The sequence below is a fragment of the Cebus imitator genome, unplaced genomic scaffold (genome assembly GCF_001604975.1).
Source record: "Cebus imitator isolate Cc_AM_T3 unplaced genomic scaffold, Cebus_imitator-1.0 Scaffold255, whole genome shotgun sequence".
Taxonomy (NCBI): domain Eukaryota; kingdom Metazoa; phylum Chordata; class Mammalia; order Primates; family Cebidae; genus Cebus; species Cebus imitator.
Genome location: NW_016107570.1, coordinates 1,565,662 through 1,592,026, shown reverse-complemented (window position 1 = coordinate 1,592,026; position 26,365 = coordinate 1,565,662). Strand labels below are relative to the sequence as shown.

The 26,365-nt window shown below is 40.2% G+C and overlaps 1 protein-coding gene and 1 pseudogene across 2 annotated transcripts in view; both read left to right on the top strand.

Moving 5' to 3' along the window:
• The window catches only part of PDE4D (phosphodiesterase 4D), a 1,550,946-nt gene that overhangs the window by 129,803 nt on the left and 1,394,778 nt on the right, over nucleotides 1-26,365 (top strand). The gene's annotated exons all lie outside the window — the stretch shown is intronic.
• LOC119467044 lies at nucleotides 13,668-13,782 on the top strand (annotated as a pseudogene).

The window sequence follows — 26,365 nt, the reverse complement described above, 5'->3', positions numbered from 1 at the left end:
GGAATGACTTGCAGACTGTACCAGAGGCACTTGGATTTTATGAGAGCCTTGTAAGGCTTTTGTGTCAGTGTTGCCAGTGGCCCTCTCATATTCCCTTGGCAGTCACTGTTCCTATACAAGACAACAGCTACAAGTCTCAGAGACTACAAGTTTGCAAGACTATAATGACGCAGGCTCAGAGCACCAGGAGTTAACATCCTTGCGAGTAGCGCTCAGACAATGATGAATAAATAGCTTAGATTCTTCACCCCTGGTGAGGATGAATCTGCAACAGGGTTTGTATAATATCTCTGAGGCTCCCAGTGACATTGGGTCTCACTTGCTCACAGTAGTTGTCTGGTCATTCACACACCAGTATTGGCTTCCTTCCCATACTTGCCGTTCTTCCATACCCTCCTACATTTTGCTTCCTTGGATCCCTTCTCAAAAAACTACTTGTGCTTAAATTCTTAGCTCAGGCTTTATTTCCGGTGGAATCCAATCTGGGACAGGTTTTTGGCTTGCGGAGGAACAGTGGCAATGAGGGTAGACTCTGGATGATTTTCATGAGAATGCAAGTGAGAGTGGAAGACTCTGGGGCAATTTAGAAAGTACAGTTCATTGCAATGATGGCTGAGCTGGATGTATTCTGGGAGAGAGGGAAGGACTTTTCGATGATTCAAGGTTTGGGTTCATTGACTGGTGGAATCCATCAAGTAAAATAAGGACTACAAGAAAGGGAATAGGAGTTTTGGTGAAATACATGGGATTTGGATTTGATTACGCTGAATTTGAGGTGTTGCCATGGACAGTGTAGGCATTAGAGAAGAAAACCAGTTGGGAGACCCCAGTTTGAAAGCTGAGCATTAGTCCCTAAGTAATAGTGGAAGATGTGGGTGTGGCTGTGGTCGCTCAAGCTGACCACAGGGATAGGGAGTAGGAAGAACCCAAGTAAAACAAACCTCTGGGAGTACCAACCTTTAACAATCAATTGTACGAGGAGGAACTTGCTACAGAGAAGGAGTGATCTGCAGGACCAGGCAAGGGCCAGGGGAGTGATGTCATAGAAGCCAAGAGAGGGAACAGTGTCAGGAGGAGGGAGGAAGCAAACAGAGTCAAAGGCTGCAGAAGGGTTGGTGAGATCAGACTTAGTGCTCCTATTGGATTTGGAAGGTGAGTGATCATTGCTGTAGTTAAGAAGTTCATACTAATTTGGATCAATTAGAAAAGTAGTAGATATTTCTTCCACTTAAGACATTCAGTTTTATTACTTGAAAAATGGGCTAACCAATAATTGCCTAGAAGAGGGATTGCTTTAATGAATGGATAAGAATAATTTCTAATTATAGGTAAGCATGATTTGAGTTGGTATACTGAAAAATGCTGCCCTATCTTTATGTGATTTGTATGAAATTGGGTACTTGGAAAGCTTCAAGTTTGTTCCACTAATTAGGTAAGGGTTTTTCTTTTAAGCTATTTGCTATTTTTTAGTTTTAAGTTGGTCCCTATTTCTGCTTGAATTATCACAGGTTTCAATTTTGTGTTGCCAGAAGGGTAAGGTTTAATCCCATAGCTGATGCCCCTTTGAATTCTGAATAACAATTCTACTTTCTTTATACTACTTAGTTATTTGTGGTTAGGAATCTGGTCTGCAGAGTTAGATTGCTTAGCTATTATAGTAGCTCCAACACTTACTCTTTAAGATCTACGGGCAGGTACTTAGCTTCTCTGTGCCTTGACTTCCTCATCTGTAGAACAGAAAGAATACAACTTTTTCCTGAGGTTAATTCCTAGCACCAAATGAGTTAATTTATATAATGTATTTAAAGGTATGCCTGGCACAGAGTAAATGCTTAGTACATTTTAGCATTAGAAATATTTGTTAGCATTTTTTCTAATTATAATTTGTGACTATTATTAAAAACTAGGAGGCAAAATAGTATAAATAATGATTGAACTATAAAATAGATTAGGTTTTATAGTTCTTAAATTTTCTGCCAAGTCTCTGGACCGGGACAAGTCCATTCACCTGTCTGAGGTCACATTCTTCACCTATAAAAGAGGGAGATTAGAATAGAACATCTTTCAAGACAGCCATTGTTTTAATATTCTGGGAAGCATACCTTTTGCTTGGAAGTAGTTGATTTACACAGTAATTTTAGCTGTAGTGTTTTTTCTCCTAAGGGAAAGATAAATGGGCAAAAAGGGGAAATGGAAAGCATTTCCATTAGGCAAATGCTTTCTGAAAAGTACAACTAATGTTTTGGTTGGTTTATTTTCATGTAATTCATTTCTTGGGCTAAAACATATAAATCAGTTACTTATATCCAGATGACTTATCATTTCTTTTTTGAACATACTTATGGTTAGAAAAATTCCAAATGTTTTTCATTTTTTTGCCTTGTTTTTTCATACAAGACAAAAAAATTTTATAGAAAAATAATTGTTTTTACTGCATTCATTTCATTTGCTAACATTATGATCTGTACAAAACAGCCCACTTATTCTTTTAGATTTTAAACATGGCACATGTACATAAAATAATAATTATATAATGTGGTATTTTGTTGTATCTTAGCACATTTTTTAGATCTGAAAATTGCTCCCTGTTCTTATGCTGCATGTACTCCAGTGCACCTTTCCCTTGATGAATTATTTTTCATGTGCACACATGGGGGAGCTTTTGAGACGCTAGTTTGAATGTTACACTTTGATGACTTTCTCAACAACTTGACCCTAAGATGACAGACTGGAACTCTTCATCAAAAGAAGTGTAGCAGGGTGCAGCTGGCTATACAACTGACTTCCCTAGTGCTTACTGTGTCATATACAACCATAGGACCAATTCATAAATCTCTTTGAATGATAGCCATAAATATGGATTCTCTTGCACAAAAGGGTAGAGCTAAGAAAATGAAAAGGAAAAGTGAAGGCAGATCCAGTGTTTTCTAAAACGTTAGTAAGAAGTACATGAGGTCATAAACATGGGGGGCTACCTTTTCCGGTGAAATGGGGGAAGTGAACCAGAAACTGATTTTGACAGCAACATTATTTAAAGGAGTTTCTGAAATGATCAAATATGTTCTTCCATAGAAGAATAAAAGTCTAAACGCAACTGAGAGTGTTTTTAAAAATTACACCTGGGGGAAGCAGAAATAAAAGTGAATGGCTTGAGTTGAGTCTATGTTTTTGGTGTCTAGCTTTGTTTGCCATTTAAAGAAAATGCAGGAAAATAGAAATGTGTTAAGTGAAATGAAACCCCACAGGACCTTGACAGGCTTTATGGTTATCTTTTGACCCCAACTTTTGAGTAGCTAAAACTATAAATAATCATATAAAAATAGACCTGGTGACAGCCACATAGATACATAAAGTAGCCCCAGGAATGACTGGGGCTTTTGTCTGCCCCAGTTTATTTGGAAATAATTCCAAACTATTTCATATATATATATATTTTTTTCCAATGCTTATCATAATTACATCTGAAAATTTTGTTCATGAGACAAACTTTTAAATGCCCTTAAAATGAAAATTCAGTAAGGAAATAAATAGAGCTGATGTGTGTGTGTGTGTGTGTGTGTGTGTGTGTGTGTGTGCGTGTGTGTGTGTATTTTGAGATGGAGTCTCACTCTGTCACCCAGGCTGGAGTGCAGTGGTGCGATCTCAGCTCACTGCAACTTCTGCTTCCTGGGCTCAAGCAATTCTCCTGCCTCAGCCTCCTGAGTAGGTAGGATTACAGGCATGTGCCACCATGCCTGGATAATTTTTGCATTTTTAATAAAGATGGGGTTTCACCATGTTGGTTAGGCTGGACTTGAACTCCTGACCTTATGATCTGCCCGCCTCGGCCTCCCAAAGAGCTGGGATTACAGGTGTGAGCCACTGTGCCCAGGCTGATTTTTAAATGTTATTATCAAGAAAAAACTCTTTAGCAAGTATTTTTTGAAAAGTCTATAGTATAACTAGCTTAATATAAATGTGTATAAAATTAAATCGAATATATCATGATGAACTGAAAATAGGTAAGATTTGTTTTCCTTCTCATTGCTTTTTCATATGTAGGCAGCCAAGTTCATCCTCCACAGTTTGTGTTCAACTCCTTGCTGTTTTTTTCTCTAATCTTTTCCTCAGTACCCTTATTCATTCTCATGGTTTTAACCATTAAGTATATTCCCATTTTGGATTTTCATCACAGACTCCAGTTGTACATTTTCTATTGCCCATTGGATGTTCCTACCTGGATATGGAAATCAAATTGAATGTCAGCTTCCAGTCTTAGCTTCCATCCTCCACTTGCTTCCTTGGCTTCCTTCTTTACCCACCCTCCCAACTCACCAGTTCCTCCTGACTTTCCCCTATCTGTTCACTGAACTACCATTTTTTGAATCACCTGGGCTTGGAAATTTGGTGTCATCTTTGACATTAACCTGTCTCATGTACACAACTATATCAAGGGTTCCCAAGGCTACCCTCGGGCTTGCTAAAAGGATGCATGGAACTCAGAAAAGCTGTTATAGTCACAATTATGTTTTATTATAGTGAAAGAATACAGATTAAAATCAGAAAAGCAAAAGATATATGGGGGGCAAAGTCCGGGAGAAATCAGGTGCAAGCTTCTAAAAGTTTTTTTTCCAGTAGAATTGCACAGATGTACTTAATTCTGAAAGCAATAATGTGTAACATGTGCAAAGTGTTGTCAGCCAGGGAAACACACTTGAGCTTTGATGTTTTCTTTTTTTTTTTTTTTGAGATGGAGTCTCACTCTGTTGCCCAGGCTGGAGCACAGTGCGCGATCTCAGCTCACTGCAACCTCCACCTCCCAGGTCCTGGTTCAAGAAATTCTCCTACCTCAGCCTCCCAAGTAGCTGTGATTACAAGTGTGAGCCACCATGCCCAACTAATTTTTGTATTTTTTAGTAGAGACAGGGTTTCACCATGTTGGCCAGTCTGGTCTTGAACTTCTGACCTCATGATCCGCCTGCCTCAGCCTCCCAAAGTGCTGGAATTACAGGTGCCGCTACTGCTCCTGGCCAAGCTTTGATGTTTTTAATGGAGGACAGTCACATAGTCATGCAGCACCTGTGTGACTTACCTCAGGTACTCAGACTTCAGCTCCCTAAAGAAGGAACAGATACCCATCATGCATCACATTGCTAGCATGAACTATCTGATCAACTTGTACCACATGGCCCAAGGTCTGAGGCATACAACACTCTTGACAGGTGGAATGTACCGAGGGCTCAAGGCCTCCTCTCAGCAGCTGGCCTAAGTTCAGTCTTGAAGAGAGGTTTTCCTTGGAATGTGCAGGGTTTGAGCAACCCAGATTTGCCAAGTTAATCTTCCTGTGCATACACATAAAATCACCAAGCTTTACTGGTTGCTGGGAAAATTCAAAGCACATACTGTGGTGTTAGATGTGTGTTTGAGTTCTGCCTCTGAGACAATTAAGTGAGATACAGTTAACATAATGCTGGACACATAAATACTAAGTGATGTTGATTTCCTCTTGTTGTGGTGGTTTTTATTGTCTCTGCCCTTTTCTATCCAATATCACTTCTTCTGTTTAACCTAAGACCTTATCGTTTTCACCTTCATGGTGCATTAGCTTCCCATATCAGCGAACTTAAGATGTTATGCTGCACTAAAAAACAATCCCCAAATCAGTGTCACTTGCTAAAACAAGAGAGTATTTCTTGATGCTGCTGTTTGTCTATTCTGAGTTGACTGCAGCTCTGCTGCAAAGTATAACCATTCTGCGACCCCGACTGAAGGAACAGCCCTGATCCAGGATATTGTGGCAAAAAGAAAACAGCGGGCCAGGGGCGGTGGCTCACACCTATAATCCCAGCACTTTGGGAGGCGGAGGCGGGTGGATCACGAGGTCAAGAGATCGAGACCATCCTGGTCAACATGGTGAAACCCCGTCTCTACTAAAAATACAAAAAATTAGCTGGGCATGGTGGCGTGTGCCTGTAATCCAAGCTACTGAGGAGGCTGAGGCAGGAGAATTGCCTGAACCCAGGAGGCGGAGGTTGCGGTGGGCAGAGATCGCGCCATTGCACTCAGCCTGGGTAACGAGCGAAACTCTGTCTCAAAAAAAAAAAAAAAAAAAAAAAAAGAAAAGAAAACAGCATGTTATAGAACCATACAACGGCTCTTAAAATTTTGCTTGAAAGTGGTGTGTATTCTGTCTATTCCCATTTTATTGTCTAAAGTAAGTGACGCTGCCAGGCCTGAGGTTATTAGATTAGGGATGTATACTATTCCCTTGGAGTGGTGATGGTGAATGTTTGAGCAGTAATATAATCTATCAACTTCCTAGCTGGACTCTGTGCTAAATGGTCATTATACTATCTAAGGAGGCTGGAAACAGACAGGCCACTATGTAGTAATGATTTCTAGCATGTCTAAGGAGGCTGGAACTAGAGAGACCAGCTGGGATACTCTAATCTATCCTGTTGACCATCACTAAGTTCATATCCTCAAAGTTCATTGTTGACCGTTTATCTTCTCTATAACTGCTGTAATATGGTCTTCTCTTGATTAGTCATGCAAGCTCGTTTTTAAGCCCAATCACCCATGAAATGCCAGTGAAACCATATACACCGGTGAAACCATATACGCCGGTGAAACCATAAAATTAACTGGCATTGGGCACATTTTATCTTAGCGCCTTTTATACCTTTGCTCATACATTCACTGAGATTAAGGATGCTGTTTTGAAAAAAGTTACCATTTCATTCTCCTTTGAATTCTCCACAGAGCCCAGGTACATTACCCATAGTTATGGCTGAAACATGTAATCAATGAATGCAAGAATAAGTATTCCCTGTGTTCCAAAGAAATCCAGGTGCCATTCAATGACAGTGAGAAGTCAGGCCAAGGAGATGAAGGGAGGCTGAAATCCATTCCATGCTTTGCTCACAAGGCAAGTCCTGAGATGGGATGAGGAGAAAGAAGCATATTTTTCTAATCTCATTAAAGCACTGCATAGTGGGGCTTTTCTTCTTGGTTTTTGTTCACTAAAAGACTTCCTGCAAAGGACCTGCATGCCCCACAGAGACCACATACATGGATATTATTGTAGGGCAGGAGTAGAAAAATGCTATTTTGGTTCTGCTTTCTAGAAAGTTTCAAGTGCTGGGCCACCCAGTCATCTAGCTGCCCTGCATCCTGTGGATGTCTGTGGCTGAGGACAGCTTCACAAGATTGGGTCCTCAGAGCTGCTTTGCACTTCCCAAGAATGGACCTGTGGAACATCCGCTTTTTGTCCACTCAAATTTTATTTATTTTTGGAGCAACACCTCTATTACTGGAGAAAGTAACTCTTGAGGTTAAAAACATACTGGAAATAAGAATGAAGAAAGTAACCGGATCAGCTATACTTGCTCTATTTCATGAAAATATTCCTAAAAATAAAAACTAGCTCCTGGCAATGCAGCAAATAGCCAAAACGACTTCTTTGGTTGAATGGTTTTAATGTTTCCCACTCTCCCCCACCCCTCCCCCCACCACCTGTTACAGTTTTAAAAACTGCACCACAAGAGTCTGTTCAAAATTCAGTGCCAATAGGGAATATTGCCTATTAGCCAGCAAAATAGTTAGGAGCAGAAAGGCATGCAACAGGGCTTTGATTGCCCAAGGCAGGGTAACTGTGAGTGTGGGACCTTTATTGCTGCCTTGTAGATGCTTCAGTGTGGGAAGTAAATGTTCAGTCAAATTTGGCATAATAGCTTTAAAACAAATGAAACCACTGTGCATGTTGTCAGCGACAAACTGCTTTTCTTTCTTTTTCTTTTCTTTTTTTGAGATGGAGTCATCACTCTGTCACCCAGGCTGGAGTGCAGTCGTGCGATCTCGGCTCACTGCAATCTCCACCTCCTGGGTTCAAGCGATTCTCTTGCCTCAGCCTCCTGAGTAGTTGGGATTACAGGTGTGAGCCACCATGCCCAGTTAATTTTTGTATTTTTAGTAGAAACAAGGTTTCACCATGTTGGTCAGGCTGGTCTTGAACTCCTGACTTTGTGATCTGTCCACCTCAGCCTCTCAAAGTGCTGGAATTACAGGTGTGAGCCAGTGTACCTGGTCCTTTTTCCTTTTTTTTTTAAATTGCATTTTAGGTTCTAGGGTACATATAAAGAACATGAAGGATTGTTGCATAGATACATACATGGCAATGTGGTTTGCTGCCTCCATTCCTATCACCTATATCTGGCATTTCTCCCCAGGTTATCCCTCCCCAACTCCCTACCCCCCACTGTCCCACCCCTAGTTCCTCCCAACAGACCTCAGTGTGTGATGCTCCCCTCCCTGTGTCCATGTGTTCTCATTGTTCAACACCTGCCTATGGGTGAGAACATGTGGTGCTTGATTCTTTGTTCCTTTGTCAGTTTGCTGAGAATGATGCTTTCCAGGTTCATCCATTCCCTACAAAGGACATGAATTCATCATTTTTTACAGCTGCCTAGTATTCCATGGTGTATATGTCCCACATTTTCTCTGTCCAGTCTACCATTGATGGGCATTTGGGTTGGTTCCGAGTCTTTGCTGTTGTAATCAGTGCTGCAATGAACATACATGTGCATGTTTCCTTAGAGCAATTTATAATCCTTTGGATATATAATATACCCACTAATGGGATTGCTGGATCAAATGGATTTCTACTTCTAGATCCTTGAGGAATCGCCACACTGTCCTCCACAATGATTGAACTAATTTACACTCCCACCAACAGTGTAAAAGTATTCCTATTTCTCCACATCCTCTCCAGCATCTGTTGTCTCCAGATTTTTTAATGATCACTATTCTAACTGGCATGAGATGGTATCTCAATGTAGTTTTGATTTGCATTTCCTAATGACCAGTGATGCTGAGCATTTTTTCACATGTTTCTTGGCCTTATATATGCCTTCTTTTGAAAAGTGTCTGTTCATATCCTTTGCCCACTTTTGAATGGGTTGGTTTGTTTGTTTGTTTTTCTTGTAAATCTGTTTTAGTTCTTTGTAGATTCTGGATATTAGCCCTTTGTCTGATGGGTAGGTTGCAAAAATTTTTTCCCATTCTATTGATTGCCGGTTCACTCTAATGACTGTTTCATTTGCTGTGCAGAAGCTCTGGAGTTAAATTAGGTACCATTTGTCGATTTTGGCTTTTGTTGCCATGGCTTTTGGTGTTTTAGTCATGAAGTCCTTGCCTATGTCTATGTCCTGAATGGTTTTGCCTAGATTTTCTTCTAGGGTTTTTATGGTGGTAGGTCTTATGTTTAAGTCTTTAATTCATCTGGAGTTAATTTTAGTGTAAGGTGTCAGGAAGGGGTCCAGTTTCTGCTTTCTGCACACTGCTACCCAGTTTTCCCAACACCATTTATTAAACAAGGAATCTTTTCCCCTTTGCTTGTTTTTGTAAGGATTGTCAAAGATCAGGTGGTTGTAGATGTGTAGCATTGCCTCTGAGGCCTCTGTTCTGTTCCATTGGTGTATATCTCTGTTTTGGTACCAGTACCATGCTGTTTTGATTACTGTAGCCATGTAGCATAGTTTGAAGTCAGGTAGCATGATGCCTGCAGTTTTGTTCTTTTTGCTTAGAATTGACTTGGCTATGTGGGCTCTCTTTTGGTTCCATACGAAGTTTAAGGTGTTTGTTTCCAGTTCTGTGAAGAAGGTCATTGGTAGCTTGATGGGGATAGCATTGAATCTATAAATTACTTTGGGCAATATGGCCATTTTCGCAATATTGATTCTTCCTAACCATGGTCATGGAATGTTTCTCCACCTGTTTGTGTCCTCTCTTATTTCAATGAGCAGTGGTTTGTAGTTCTCCTTGAAGAGGTCCTTTACATCCTTTGTTATTTGTATTCCTAGGTATTTTATTCTCTTTGTAGCAATTGTGAATGGCAGTTCATTCTTGATTTGTCTCTCCTTAAGTCTGTTATTGGTGAATAGGAATGCTTGTGATTTTTGCACATTGATTTTGTATCCTGAGACTTTGCTGAAGTGACCTATCAGTTTCAGGAGATTTTGGGCTAAGATGATAGGGTCTTCGAAATATACAATCATGTGGTCTGCAAATAGAGACAATTTGACCTCCTCCTTTCCTAATTGAATACCCTTTATTTCTTTTGCTTGCCAGATTTCTCTGGCTAGAAATTCCAGTACTATCTCGAATAGGAGGGTGAGAGAGGGCATCCTTGTCTAGTGCCAGATTTCAAAGGGAATGCTTCCAATTTTTGCCCATTCAGTATGATATTGGCTGTGGGTTTGTTGTAAATAGCTTTTGTTATTTTGAGATACGTTCCGTTGATACCTACTTTATTGAGAGTTTTTAGCATAAAGAGCTGTTGAATTTTGTCAAAGGCCTTCTCTGCATTTATTGAGATAATCATGTGGTTTTTGTCTTCAGTTCTGTTTATGTGGTGGATTACATTTATAGACTTGTGTATGTTCAACCAGACTTGCATCCCTGGGAAGAAGCCTACTTGATCATGATGGATAAGCTCTTTGATGTGCTGTTGCAATTGATTTACCAGCATTTTGTTGAAGTATTTTGCATGTATGTTCATCATGGATATTAGCCTGAAGTTTCTTTTCTTGTTGAGTCTGTGTTGCATTTGGTATCAGGATGATGTTAGTGTAAAAGTTGACTGGATAAACAATGAAATGAAGGCAGAAATAAAGATGTTCTTTGAAACCAATGAGAACGAAGACACACCGTACCAGAATCTCTGGGATACAATTGAAGCAATGTCTAGAGGAAAATTTATAGCAATAAATGCCCACATAAGAAGAAAGAAAAGATCTAAAATTGACACCCTATCATCAAAATTGAAAGAGCTAGAGAAGTGAGATTAAAAAAAAACTCAAAAACTAGCAGAAGACAAGAAATAACTAAGATCAGAGTGGAACAGAAGGAGATAGAGACACAAAAACCCTTCAAAAAATCAATAAATCCAGGAGCTGGTTTTTTTGAAAAGATCAACAAAACAGACCACTAGCCAGATTAATAAAAAAGAAAAGAGGGAATAATCAAAAAGATGCAATAAAAAACAATAAAGGGGATATCACCACAGATTCCACAGAAATACAAACCATCATCAGAGATTATTACAAACAACTCTATGCACATAAACTAGTAAACCTGGAAGAAATGGATAAATTCCTGGACACTTACAGCCTCCCAAGCCTAAACCAGGAAGAAGTTGAAACCCTGAATGACCAATAACAAAGGCTGAAGTTGAGGCAGCAATTAATAGCTTACCAACCAAAAAAAGCCCAGGTCCAGATGGGTTCACAGCTGAATTCTACCAGACATACAAAGAGGAGCTGGTACCACTCCTTCTGAAGCTATTCCAAAAAATCCAAAAAGAGGGAATCCTCCCAAATCTTTTTATGAGACCCTTTTTCTTTTAATAATATTTTACTTTGTTTCTATTTTGCGTCAAGGGGGTTGGTTTCTAGATTACTGAGGGCATAAGCCAAGCAAAGCAGAATTAGTGTCACTCATGTTAAGGTATTAATTTCAGTACTAATGAGGTGCTGAACAACATGACAAAGATGATTAGAGGATATTGAATGAAGGTAAATCAAGTAGGTAAACTTAGCTCCTTATGTTCAGAATCCTATATTAGGAGTGGAGTGTGGAGCTAACTGCACTGTGGTTGGAAAGAGTTTTAAATTATAGAGAAGATGAAGTTTCATCAACCCAACATGTATCCCCTTTACTAGTGGGAAAACACAAGAGCATTTATGTCATCATAAAATATTCTTGTTAATTTACTGAAATACCAATGTGTTTGTGGCATTTTGGGATCACTGTCATTACCATAATAGAATGTTCATGCTTCATATCTATGCGTTCCAAAATTGCTCAAAAATTCCTTCATACCCACCTGGGCAATTATGACTCACCCATTGAACAGAACAATATAGATCTATTCTAGGACTCAAAGGATCTAGTCACCATTTCCAAGACTGAGCACACTTTGTGGAGCCAGGTCAGAATGAGACATTAATGTTGTCTTCATTTAAATATTATGTGTAGAAATGACCTATGTATTTCCTACTGAGCAGATGAATCATCTTTTTCAGGAATTGTTTTTCCTCTGTAGTCTCATCAGAGCCTGTTAATATTTTTACTTTGCCCTTGCTTTTTTTTTTCTATTTGAGTATATCTTTTTCTCCTTACAGCATGATGAAAAGTCATTTAATTATACACTTTTGTCTTCAAGACCTCCCTTTAAGCCTTTAGTAGGCAGTAATATAATGATTACTGGTAGGTATAATCAATCAATCATTCATCTCTGGGATCATTCTTTACAGGTTCTTGGGACTTGGTTTCTGTAGGAGTTGGCAAGTAGATGCTGAGTTTTCTGTCTGAGCGGTCACTCATGAGATTTTTGACGAAGCGGATGGACATTTCTTATCTAGGCCTGAGTTAACCCTGTTGTCTGTTGTGGCTAATAGACAATATTCCTTCCTTGTGTCAAAATTTGAAGCTGATAGCTTTCTCTCAGTATTCTAAGTAGATTCTATTTCTTTAAAGTGGTTAAAGTAGAACAATTCTTCAAACCCTTGATCTGATTTATGGCAGTAGCAATAAAGAGGATTGTTACCCCAAAGGGGCCAGCTGCTTATGCTTGTTCATTCATTCATTCTGGGATGTTTGAGTGCCCATGATGTATTGGCTCTGTGCTAAATACTGGGGGTTCAGTGGTGAGGTCTAAGTCAGATTCAGTCTTTGTCCTCGTAGTGTGTAAAATAGTCAAATGTAATGGGGAATGTGGAAATAGGCAGTGACAATGTACTGTATTGTGAGGAGTGCTATAGGGGAGAAGTGCAGTGAGCTCACTGGAGGCACATCAACAGCATTTGGTTGCCTGTATGTGCCAGGAAGTATGCTAAAAACTGAGTTTACAGTTAACTAACAAAATAGACACTGTCCTTGCCATTGTGAAACTTACTACTGGTGAAAATCAGTGTTAATGAATAATTACATACACGCATACATGTGATGTTGCTATAAAGGAAAATACAAGTTGTGATGAGAGGCTTTATCAGGGGTTCTAATTTAGACTGAGTGTTGAAGGACCGTGGATCAGAGGTTGAGGCATTTAGGCTGAGACTTATGGTTTGGAGATATCACTAAATAGGGGGAAGAGAAAGGTTCCAGATGGAAAGAACATCACTTGCTAAGGCCTGGGGCAAGTCAGAGCAGGAGAATTTATTGAGCAGAAATTTTGGTATGGTTATGTCATTGTGTGCAGTGAGGGGTAGAGGCAGAGAAAAGGACCAGGGATGAGGATGAATAGTGACCAGGGTAACTAATGGCAGCTCTGTCTGGCACAAATTATTCAATAAATGATATCTGTTATTAATTACTGTATAACTTTGTGCAAAGCACTGAACCTTTCTATGTCCATTTTCTTACCTGTAAAAAGGTAATAATCTCTACATAATAAAATTGGTTATAAGAATTACATTAATATATGCAAAACACTTAAAATAGTGCCTGGTGCAAATAAAGCATGCCAAAAAGAAAAATAGGGGTAGGGAGCATTCATTCATTGAACAGTGTTTGAGAGCCAGCTATGTGCCAAGCACAGGGCTGCCACTTGGGAGAAAGAGACAGCTATGTCCCTGTCCCCACAGGGTCAACAAAAATTTACCCTGATAATGAGTTAAAATTGCAATGTGGTCTGTGGCCATACCACCCTGAATGTGATCTTGTCTGATCTCAGAAGCTAAACAGGGTTGGGCCTGGTTAGTACTTGGATGGGAGACCACCTGGGAATACCCGATGATGCAGACTTAAAAAAAATAAATAAATAAATAAATAAATAAATAAAACTGTGATGTGTTATGAAAATGAATTCTAGGAAATGGAGACAATGAGGAAGGTTTGAGAAAGTTTAGAAGTAGAAAGCACAAGACTCTGATTAAAGACGCTGATTCCAGAAAGATTGGAAAGCTTTCAAGAAGGAGAACAAGGTTGGCCATGTTGCCCACCTTCAGAGCTAGAACCAGATTATGTAGCTAAGTTTGTCTATGGCTTAAGAAATGAACTGGGATAGAAATTAAAGTGCACAATAATGTATTTAGAATTTATTTGTTGTACTGCAAAATTCCCTAAAGATCATAAAGAAACACACACACACACACACACACACACACACACACATATATAAATATATCACTGATTTTTAAGCATACTATATAACATGAAAGATATCTTACTTAAAATACTGAAATAGCAAATGAAGTCTGGATCCCAGCTCATTAGACATTTCAAGATTGGATTTAATTTTTCACCTTTTTTCTTTTTGAACAATGCCCTGATGATCTATTTGGAGAAGAGATATGATAGTACCCTATATGACTGTGCTTGCTGTATTCTGTTTGCTGTTTCCTGTTTAATTCTGATGGTATTGTGGATAAGTGAGATGACCTTCCCTGGCGCAATTTATGAAAGCATTGTTGAATAGAGAACAGAACATGGTGTAATATTCATGAGCAACCTCAGTAGTTCAGGGTTATTCTCTGACACGATTATTCTTCAGAGCTTTGCTGAGGGCTTAGAGTACCCTAGGCAATATAAATGTTTCTTTGATATGCTCCTTAGTATTTCCTCTTTTTAAAGAATCTTCAAGAGAAATTGCACCTGAAACTGTAGCTGTGCCATTTCTTTTTGCGTTCCTTTTTCACCACCCTTCTAACAATTCAAAATAATGCTGGTGTTTTTTTTTTGTGGGGAGAGAGATGGCAAAAGGTGTGTGTTGTAATTTACAGGCATGCAGGAGAAAACTGCTTTGCCATCCAACGTTATGATGCTAACACTCAGTTGTTATTTTGGGGGATTGTTCTTGAACTGAAGGAAAATGTGCAGCAGCACTATTAGGTAAATCAGTAATCCTGGCTCAACTGTATCTTTCAAGGAAAGGAAGGCTTGGTTACAGTGTTGAGGGCTTTGGTAGTCACAGTAACCGACACTCAAAGATGTTGCTGGATCTTATGAATATATTTTGGCAAGGGGGGAATAAGTTTGTCAATCAGCTGAACATGAGATGGAGAGATTACCCTGGATTATCTGGGTGGACTCAATGTAATCATAAGGGTCCTTAAGATGGAAAAAGGAGGCAATACAGTGAATTTCAGAGTGACGCAGCATGAGAAAGTCAAGCAGCACCCAGTCATTGTGAGCTCTGAAGACAGAGGAAGGGGCCATGAACCAGGGAATAAGGACAGTCCCTGAAAGCCAGAAAAAGCAGGAAAATAGATTCTCCTCTGGAGCCTCCCAGAAAGGAATGCAGCCCTGCCAACATCTTGATTAGGCCAATGAGATCCCTTCTGGGCCTCTGATATTCATAACTGTAAGGTCATAAATTTCTATTCTTTTTTTCACTAGGTTTTTCATTAGGTAGTTACAATAGTAAAAGGAAACCAATACAGGAGCTTTCTGAAGAGCTCGGCAGTTGTAAGCTGTAAGAATCTGGAGATCAGGTAGTCTATTTTTGTAAAGTAAATGATATTACACATATTAGAAGTGGTTTGCAACTCTCAGGCAAGTAATCATTTAGTTCAATAAGACTCTAGAGAAAGAGGTAGCAACTAAAAAGGAAAAAAAAAAAAAATCAAGGCCTCTACAGGTAGAGTAAATGAGGGAGGCTGGCCTGGTCGGAAGAGAATAGGGAAGGGAGGGGAGTGTGGCTGACCAGAGGATACATGGCCAGCTCCTCCCAGTGATTGTTGCCATGAAGAAATGTGAGCTAGATCTAGTTTTTTCAAAAGAAGAATGTTGCTAGATCTAGCTTTTTCAAAAGAAGCCCACATTTTGAAATGTAATGTAAATTATCCTAATATCGAACTCTAGACAATTTAAGTAAAAAGCAGCCACCAAACAAACCTCAACACAAGATGGGTATGACCTGGGGGCCACTAGTCAGAGACAGCTAACCTAGACAGCCGGAATGACTTGTATTTTCACAGTTCTGAGTGTAACACCTGCAATTCCACTTTAGAGTCAAAGAAACTGACGTAGGGAAGTTAATAATTGAGCTAGTCAACGGTAAACATCAGGTTTCAAATTGCGGTGTATCTGATTGCAAATGCCAAGTTTTTTTTTCCATCTCACTGCCTCTGAAGTAAAAGGAGGAGATTAATAACGGATAGATAGAAGGAGAAATAGAGGGAAAACATTTACTATTTACTAAGCACAAAATATCTACTCGGCATTGAACCAGGGATTTTTAAGCACATTATCCTTTAAATCTCACAACAATTTTAAGAGGTAAGAAATATTCTAATTTTCCAGGGAAGAAACCAGAGTCCAGGAGAGGTCAAGTAACTTGTACTTGGTCACACAGATAGTAAGTGTCAAAGAAAACTCAAAAGAACACATTTTCTCAGTGATTACAGGTTTTAGAGAAGAGGAACAATGCTTCCTCTTGAGCCTGAAGAAAATTGAAATAAGGGCTGCTAGGGAAATGCAGGTATTCACACTGCAGGAACTTGTCTGTCTTGGTGCAAGTGGGAAGTAAAGCTATCTGGTAAGCTTAAGAATAGTTTATAAGGGGGAAGCAGGTGTCAGATTGGATACTGCAGGAGAAAACAGGCTGCCACCAGGGTGACCTGTACCGGAGATGGAGACACGATGTCGAATCAATTAGTGGACCATGAGAAAGGCCAATAGACAGGAAGACTTTGAGTGGAAAGAATGTACGCACCCTTGCTTCTTTCCTCAGTATCCCTTGCAGGTGGTAACCACAGAGGAACTGAATGCCAGGACCGGCCATTGGCTTGGTAAAAGTTGAAATGTTAAAAAGGCAGGGTGGCTCAACTTCATTAGCCAGCAGGAAATGCAAATGATATCTACAATGCCAAATCAATACCATTTGACATCCATCTGGCTGGCTAAAAGAAAGAAGACTGACAACACTGTGTGTTATGAGCCTGTGGGGCAGCTGGAATGCTCCTAGACTGCTGGTGAAAGTGTAATTGGTAGTCTCAGTATCTATGAAAACTGTTTTCAATATCTATGAAAGCTGAACATATGTATATCCCATAGCCTAGCAATTCCATTTGTATAGGTGTATGTCCAGTGAAAATATGTACATTTCTGTACTGAAAGACATGTGCATATAGTAGTGCTATCTGTAATGGTGAAAAATATAAAAAACTCACTAATTTTTGGTGTGATGACAAAATGAAATAGTAGCAATAAAGAAGAATGAGCTATAGTCACATACATTATGGATGAATCTAAAAAATAAAACATTGAGCAAAGGAGTGCATGCCATGATTTCATTTACATAAAGCTTAGAATCAGACCTTTGGTGTTAGAAGTCAGAATGGTGGTTATATTTCAGGGAAGAAGTTGCCTGAGATAGAATATAAGTGGGCTTCTAGGGTGCTGCAATGTTCTAATTTTTAAAATTTTATTACCCAAATGTGTTCACCTATGAAAATCCACTGCTTTTATGATTTGTGTACTTTCTGTGCATATATTATGTTTCAATAGAGAATTAAGAGAAAAAATATATATAAGGCCCAGATGGGAGTCTAGGATCGTGACAGGCCAGTGTTGAAATTGCTGACAAGTGCAACTAGGAAAAAAGGCTGAGTTGTTTAATGCATCCCCGATTATATTGCATAAGGGAAGGTGGGGGAATTTAGGGACACAAGAGTGACGGGAGAGAATCACCACATGGGGGATTGAATGGGGAGCAGCATCTTGCTGTAACAAAGTCCACCATGTACCTGTCATGGGATTGATGATAAAATATTACATCAGCTGCATGGCTGTATCTAATCTGTTTCAGAAGATGTCAACAAAGGCCATTTGCATAGCGCCATCTGGGAAGTTGATTGTTTCATTTAAGGTGGATACAGAGTAGATTCTAAAAGCTCAATTCTTGAACTTGTTTAATTTTTGTCTGTTAACTCAGCACTAGAATTCTGTACAAAAAAATTCAAGGCTGCAGTATCAAATTAAGCAAATCATATGCAATGAAAACAAAGCTTTTGCTCTAGTTGTGAGCTCACATATGGTTTCTCTTGGTTTGTGGTCTCCTAGCCAGATAAATGCAGCAGGTTGATGATAATGTAAACAGCTAAGTTTCCTGAGTGGCTTTAAAGGGAAAGGGACAATTTACTTATTTTATGTATTTACTAAGATTGCCTTCTCTCTCTCACTTTCTCTCTCGCTCCCCCTCTCTCTCATTCACACACACACAGGCACACACACACACACAGACACACAAAACTAGATTTGGGATCCTTGCCTTAGGAATGTCTAGTCACTAACTGGGTATCTTGGTTAAAATAGAAAGTCCATTTGTCTCATGAATCAAAGATTAAAAAATGCTGTTAAAGGATTAATTTCCAAAATTGCTTTCCAAATTGCATGGCTGACCAGCTTGTAGCAGTCATCATTAACAAGAACTGTGGAAAATTAAGGTCAGGTTTGCATTTTCTTTCTTATTACTTCTCTTCTAGGTTGATTTGTATTCTTGTCTTTCCTTATATATTGCTTATCTTCCCCCAAATTTCATGAAGATAATTTCTAAGTAAGTTTCATTTCTAATTTTTCCCGAGTTTCAGAGATTCTGTTGAATGTAGTCAATGATATGTTGTTATGACACCTCTAATGGATTATAAATAGTCCATTATATCGCACATACCAAAGAGACCTTCTGATTAAACACGCAAATTGGGTCCTTTTAGGAATGAAAGGGGGTGCTATTGTTACAGGGTGTTTTCAGGTTCTTGACCCCTCTGCCCCAGGAATGAGGCAAGGGGCCCTGGAGGTGTGGTGGGCTTGTTCAAGTAAATATCGGATCCCAAGAGCTTTTGCAGAAAAGCGATTTATTAGGCAGAGAGAAAGAGAAGTAGGGAGAGAGAGAAAGCCAGCGCACCCACGCTGTTGTGGGAGGGGATCCCAGAGAGGGAAATTCGCACAGGTGAAGGGCAGGGGGTCTTTAAATCTGGGAGTTATTCCCGCCCCATCCAAGTTTTTGTCCAGTAAGAGGAGTTCTTTCAATCTCCCGCTGGAATGACTGATCTTTGATTCTGACATCTGATTGGTTGTGCGGCCCACCGTCCTCCCATAGCTTTTTGCAGGCTTTTTGAAACAAAGGAGGCTCACCTGGGCAGCCTAGCCTCCCGTTAGACCTCTAAGCTCTCGGATGGAGACGTGAAGGAAGGCAGGTAGGGCATGTCGCTGGGAAGTTCTTGCCTTTGAAACCACGAGCCTTGTGGATGGGGGAAGAGAAGTTAATACATTCCCTCACTATGGCTAATTAGACCAGGGCCATAGCTGTGAACCAGTACTGTCTTGGACACACTGGGATGTTTGGTTACTCTGCCCAGAGGCTTCCCGGACAGGAACCAGCCTTGTGAAGGCTCTGTCCTGTTAGGGTTGCTGCTTCCTGGCCTGGCCACTCTGGACTGAGTAAATTCACAGGTGTTCACTAAGCTAGATATTTCTCTCTTTAATAAATCCTGCAAGGGTTCTCAAATTTAGGACTTTACAGAGACATTAATTGAAAAAAATAAATGAATCTAGGAATGAGCATTATGGGGTCTAATTACAAATAACATTTGTGGATACTACCTGAAAGGTTTTGGATATTGTTTACCAGTTCTTCACTATTAAGTCTAGTAAAAACTCACGAATGAATATCACTCATAAAATGGCCTCGATTCACATCTGGTCTGATTTTTTTTTTAACATGTTGACTTCTCTTGTTAGCTTTTTTCCTGCAGACCGCACACTTAATTTTATATGGTTCTTGTCGTGTTCTACTCTGCTTTGTTCTGGGGTGTGGCTTTCAGATGTCAGGGTCTTATAACTAGAAGCAGACAAGTCTCAATCTCATTAAACATAAGGTTTTTGTTGGTTTTTCTAATGGCAAGGTGAGGAAGTCCCTATGACGCAGAACGTGGTGTGCATGCTCCTTGCGGCTTGACCCTGGGCCTGGCTCATGAGGTTTCGCCCCCACTTGACCCCTGTTTGCGTCCTGCCTCTCTCTGCCTTGGTACTCTGGTCAGCTGACTTACTGTTCGGTCCTGTGCACTCTGTTCCCAGCTGTGGGAGTTATGGGGCATTCAAGAGGCTTAATGCCTGCCTCATCGTTCTGTGGGTTCTGAACCCATGGGGAAATAAAGACGCGGAAGTCAGAGGAGGATCAAAATGTCCTCTTTGCTAATGGTACCTTTTGTTCTGCTGGTGGGTCCCCTGGCTGCCCACCATTCCCCTCTGTGTTGAACTCACCTCTTTAGTCACAAACAAAGCAGTAGCACCTGCCCTGGTGGTTTCAAACAAGGAGGACAGAAGAACACCTGTGCTGTCAGGCTGGTGGCCAGAGTGGAGGGAGAGTGGAAAAGGGGAGGAAGACAGGTAAGAGGAGAAAAAAAACGGCATAGAAAGCAGGGCAGGGGACAGGAAGACAGACAGACAGGGTGAAGGAGAGTGGAGTTCAAACAAGCAGAGGTGAGAAGGAGTGGGAGGTGAAGAAACTGAGAGAGGCTACCAGCACCATGGCTGGTGATGGGTGTGTAAGGAATCTGTATTAGTCCATTCTCAAACTGCTATAAAAACATACCTGAGACTGGGTAATTTCTTAAGAAAAGAGGCTTAATTGGCTCATAGTTCTGTGGGCTGTCCAGGCTTCTGCTTCTGGGGAGGCCTCAGGAAACTTAACAATCATGGTGGAAGGGAAGGGGAAGCAGGCACATCTTCATGTGGTTGGAGCAGGAGGAAGAGAGAGAGAAGGGGGAGGCACTGCACACGTGTAACAACCAGATCTTCTGAGAAGTCTAGGATAAGAACTGCAAGGGGGAAGTCCCGCCCCTGTGATTCAATCACATTCCACCAGGCCCCTCCTCTCACATTGGGAATTACAATTAGACATGAAATTTGGGTGGGGACAAAGAGCCAAACCATATCAGAATCTTTCTGAAGAATCAAATAATTCCTTCTTCTGCCCCTCACAGAGAATGAATGAATGCTAGAGCAAAGGAAGGCACTGACTCCTCAATACCAACAGGTGTTGGTGGTAATACCTGTTTTATGCATTAAAGCAAGATGTGGGCAGAGGGAGAAAAAGCTCCCCCTAACCCCCACATCCTGCCAACCTCCCTGCCCCTGAACACAGGTCATGATATTCCCAGTGAAACTTAAGTACATCTGGAGCCTGAGACTGCCAGAATGTCACTGTTGAGCCATTTCATGCACAGTGCCCTAGGGGTTGCAGTGGCATTCATGGACAACTGCAATGCCTAACATTGTCACTGAGCAACGTGAAGCCATGTCTTTGTCACCTGTAAACTGCAGAACACAAGCCTTCTGTTTGCAGAAGGAGAGTACGACCCTTCCTATTTTAAATAAAGAAAACTTGTTATTATTGTTGATGTTATTTTATAAAATGGGTAAATTTATGAGCATATTGGAGAACTGTTCTTTGAAATATTTGCAGCTTGGATAAAACCAGGGAATTGTAGAGGATCAAAAACATTTCAATGAATCAAAATAAATTTCTTCCTCTATAACACTTCTTTCATATTCACTGTATAAGATCTGAAAAAGAACGCTCAGTAATGATGTACAGAATTCAAAAGTGCTCTCTCTGAAGAGGGCAGGGAGGGATAGGACAGGTCAGGGCAGAACAGAACTGGCAGCTATTTCAGTCCAATGGGAAGCAGGGGATCATGTCAGAGGCTGGGGACTTAGGCCTGGCGATTCGTCCAAAAGAGTCATAGGAGCACTTGAGCTGTGTCCTTCTGATGGGGTCAGAAAAAATCAATTTAGTATTCAGTGCTTATTCTTCAGATTCAAATAGCACAGAAGACTGTAATGAAAAGCATACTGAGCCAGGACATCAGGACTCCCACTGAAAAGCCAGTTCCCAGAGTAGCCAGGTCCCAGCAGGAAGGAGAAACATGAAATTGAACTAACTGTGAGATAGGACAGAAGAAATTTCAGGTTAGTACAACTGGGCAGCTTGTGGAAACTCATATTCTATTAAGGAGTAGGAAAGATGAGCTGGTTTGGGCTACCAGGATGAAACAAAGAAAATGTTTTTTCAAAGTTTCCATTTGGTATAGAAATTTTATTGACAAAAATGTCTTCTTGTAAATTACTTTTTATCTCCCAACAAATAAAAAATTGGTTTTCCAAAGGACTGTGTATCTACCCACCTGGGAGGTGTGTTAACCAGGACAGAGTGATCTCAAAGATTAGGATGAGTGGTTGGAGTTTGGATTTAATTTTCGCCTCTCTTGGTCTGGTGTGACACTCACTTATTTCCGTTTTTCAAAGGTTCTAGAATATGTTTCATCTGAGAGATTAAAAAAGAGTAACCAAAAAAAAAATTCAGATCTTCATGCCCTTTTAATCTCTTGACTTGCCAGGTAAATGTGGTTGAATTTCATGAGGATGTTTATTTCATTTGCATTAAGCATACATTCTTCCAGGGCTGTGCTGCTCCATCTATTCATGCAGATTCTTCACTGTACAAGTTGGCTGGGCTGCCGGGGCTGAGTAAGTGCAGAAAGGCAGCCACACTCTGCTTGCCAAGCCATGCAGTGTGATGTGGGTCTGTGCCAGCCCAGAGGGAGGGACATCTTTTTCTGTTTCACACGAAGGCCTAGCAAGTGGCTTGCATTGCCACTAAGGGTCATTGACATCATGGCCACCCTGAGATGTGCCTGGTACAGTGCTTCGTACACACTGTTATCTGGTAAGTGCTTTTGATGATGGTCCTAGGAATATTTCAATTCAGTGGGAACATTATATGTGTTTTACTTAGGGAGAACATCACCCCAAGTGCCTTGTGCTTGAAACAATAGTGGTGTTTCATCCTTTGAGACACTTGATGTATGATCTGAGGTTTTTCTTCTCTTGATTTTTGAGGCAGTTATACTTGAGGGTAAATAGGCCTCAAATTGGCTGGTGTCCTACAAATAAACATAAAGAACTTAGCTTAGATATAAAAACCCTGAAAAATGGGGGAAAAAAAGCCTGTTATCTATGCAATCAAGGGGAAAGGCAGAAGGTAGGAACAGAATGGAAGTCTGTGGCAGGTGCTATGACTCCTTTCTTGCTCAGCTCCGCAAGTCCTGGTTCTAGTTTTGTTGAAGAACAAGCAGAAATCATGGAATTTAGAGTTCTGGAAATGGCCAGATTCTTTTTTTTTTTTTTTTTGAGATGGAGTCTTGCTCTGTCACCCAGGCTGGAGTGCAGTGATGCGATGGCTCAATGCAACCTCCCACCTCCTGGGTTTAAGTGATTCTCCTGCCTAAGCCTCCAGAGTAGCTGGTATTATAAGCATGGGCCGCCACGCCGGGCTAATTTTTGTATATTTAGTAGAGATGGGATTTCACCATGTTGGTCAGGCTGGTCTCAAACCCCTGACCTCAGGTGATCCACCCACCGTCACCTCCCAAAGTGCTAGGATTACAGACATGAACCATGGCTCCTGGCAGAAATGGCCATATTCTTAGATGGCCTGAACTACGCAAGTCTGTTGTTTGACTTGGTTAATCTGAGGAATGCAAAGTTCAAGAAGTGTTGTAATCTCGGTGCCCTTGGTACAAGAGTGCCTGCTCTAAGCCTTCACTGTTCAGGGAAACTTGGTAATGTAGGTGTGAGATATTTATCTATCTATTGATTCATCATCCATCTATTTATCTGTACGATTTCTTTATTACCAAAGAAAGCTTGCTTGCACAGGTTGGGCAGGTGTTGTAAATGAATGATGCAGAGAGAGATTTAAAAAACAATAAGGAGTGGTAGGAACTTGGCAAATAGAGTATTTCCTGTCTATATGGCATGGCCTCTGTCAGTCTTGGGATTGTTGTCTTGCAGAAAGGCAAACATGCAGCTTCATGGGGGTCCATATCTTCTGACATTTTCCAAAGGAGCTGGAAATCAAGATGTGAAACCTGATTATTAAATATTGACAATTAATTCAACTGTTTGTGCTAACATTGCAAGACTTGTCCTCATGTTGTTGCATGCCAAGGTGGAGAAAATATGTTGGACGCATTAGGTATTTATGAGTCAGTTTGTGACCTCTGCCCTGGTATATAAGTTTGCCCTTAGAAATGCATTCTTGTGGGCCGGGCGTGGTGGCTCACGCCTGTAATCCCAGCACTTTGGGAGGCCGAGGCGGGTGGATCACGAGGTCAAGAGATTGAGACCATCCTGGTCAACACGGTGAAACCCCGTCTCTACTAAAAATACAAAAAATCAGCTGGGCATGGTGGCACGTGCCTGTAATCCCAGCTACTCAGGAGGCTGAGGCAGGAGAATTGCCTGAACCCAGGAGGCAGAGGCTGCAGTGAGCCGAGATCCATTGCACTCCAGCCTGGGCAACGAGAGCGAAACTCCGTCTCAAAAAAAAAAAAAAAAAGAAAAGAAAAGAAATGAAATGCATTCTTGTATTATTTTACAGTTGAATGGAAAGCTTCTCTACTTTTAATGAGTTCTAAAGGAGAAATGTCACCTAACTTACCCGTCTACCATTTGGTGGATAGACTGCTTATGCCACTTGGATTATACAAATAAACATTGTTGTTGGTTATTTAAAAAAATTTTATTCTCTGAAGAGAGTTTTTAAGGTTTTAAAAATGTTCTTTATGGGCTTCTAAGGAGGTTTAGGGTTGTCAGTGAAAAGAAAGGAATGGGAAGGACACTTACATTTCTGCTTCTTGGAATAGAGGTGTTCTGTATATCTTGGTTTCAAAAGTAGATATTTAATCTTTTAGGCACTTTAATCTACATTTCTAAGAAGAAATAGGAACCTTGATAGAAATGCCACCTGTTTTAACGACCGAGTACCAATGGCACTCTGCCAAGTTGAAAGCAAATCTAGGCAAATTTAAATCAGGCTGGCATTTCACAGAACTGGTGCAAGCATGGTTCATAAAGTTTATTTTTTTGCTTGAGAAAAAAATGACATTTTACTGATTCTATGTAAGAAAACCTTTAAGTTTTTATGAAATACTATTAAGGTCAGAATGAAACATCACAGAATTCAATATTTTATGATAGTATTTAATGTTTTATATTTTATAACATATTTTAATAAAATAACCTAATATTTTACAGTAAAGCTGATTATCTTTCTAATGCTTTCCTAAAGAAATTCTGTAAAGATACACATAATTGCTCGGCCAGTAATAAAGCATGTAATTTCCCTGCCTTCAAATTTTCCTTCCTATCCACCCTCTATAGCAGATGACAATGATCTTCTGATAGATCTTGGCTTGGGTAATACATTACACTGGCAGAGTAAGAAATCAGAAAATAGCTAAACAAGACCCCTCAGTTTTGGTGGTCTTTCTGAAAAGACAAGTGTGAGAACCCTGAGGAGAACCTGGAGCTCAGCTATTCTCTGTTTCAAACTCAGAAAGGCGTGAGTGAATTCCTGCTAGAGCTGGTAGAACCAGCTTTCTATTATGAATATTGAGAAGTTTGGCCAATATTATCAGGCTTCTGGACTGATATTTGCATATCTACAACTTAATATCACTTTTCTACTTAACACTCACCAGTAACTTCTACCTATGAGCCTGTAAAATCAAAAGCAAGTTAGTTATTTCCACGATAAAATGGGGCACATGGTATTGACATCTCATTGTATGTGGAACTACGTGGGCCAGCCCATTTCAAGGTGAGATCTTGGATTTTATTGCACATAGGTAAAGATCTTGAACTACAAGATCTTGAACTACTAAGGATCTTGAATTACATGGTCTGGCCTCTGCCTTTCTCTCCAACCTCATCTCCAGTGACACTGGCCTCCTTTGCCTTCTTCAGATAGACTAAGCACTTTCTCACTTCTAGCTCTTTGTTGAACTTGCTAGTCCCTGTTCCTAGATGGCTATTTCCCTAGATCATTGGCTACTTTTCATTTGGGTCTCAAGTCAAATTTGACTTTCTTAGAGAGATCTCCTCTGGTGACTCCACTTCTACCATCACTGCAACCCCTCACTCTGTATTATTTTCTTCATACCCTTTATTTGAACTAATCTTACTTAGTATTTCCCTCTCATTAAAATGTAAGCCTTGTGAAAGTAGTACCTTCTCTGTTGTACTTTATTGCTGTATTTTCAGAATCAAAGACAGTCCCTGGCATGAAGTGGGTGCTCAAAAGTATTTGTTAGATGGACGAATTCCAATTTGCCCACATTCAGTGACTTTCCCTGTCATTTGTTTTACTCTTGATTGGAATATAATTTTATTATTTGGCAGGGATGGAAATAATAGGGTTAGAGGGTAGTGAGGAAATTGTAAAAAATGGTACTGGTGAAATTAGCTACGTGATTTGAACAGCAAATTCCAAGTACAGCCTTAAAACAAAAAAAGAAGCAAATATGCACTACTTGAAAGT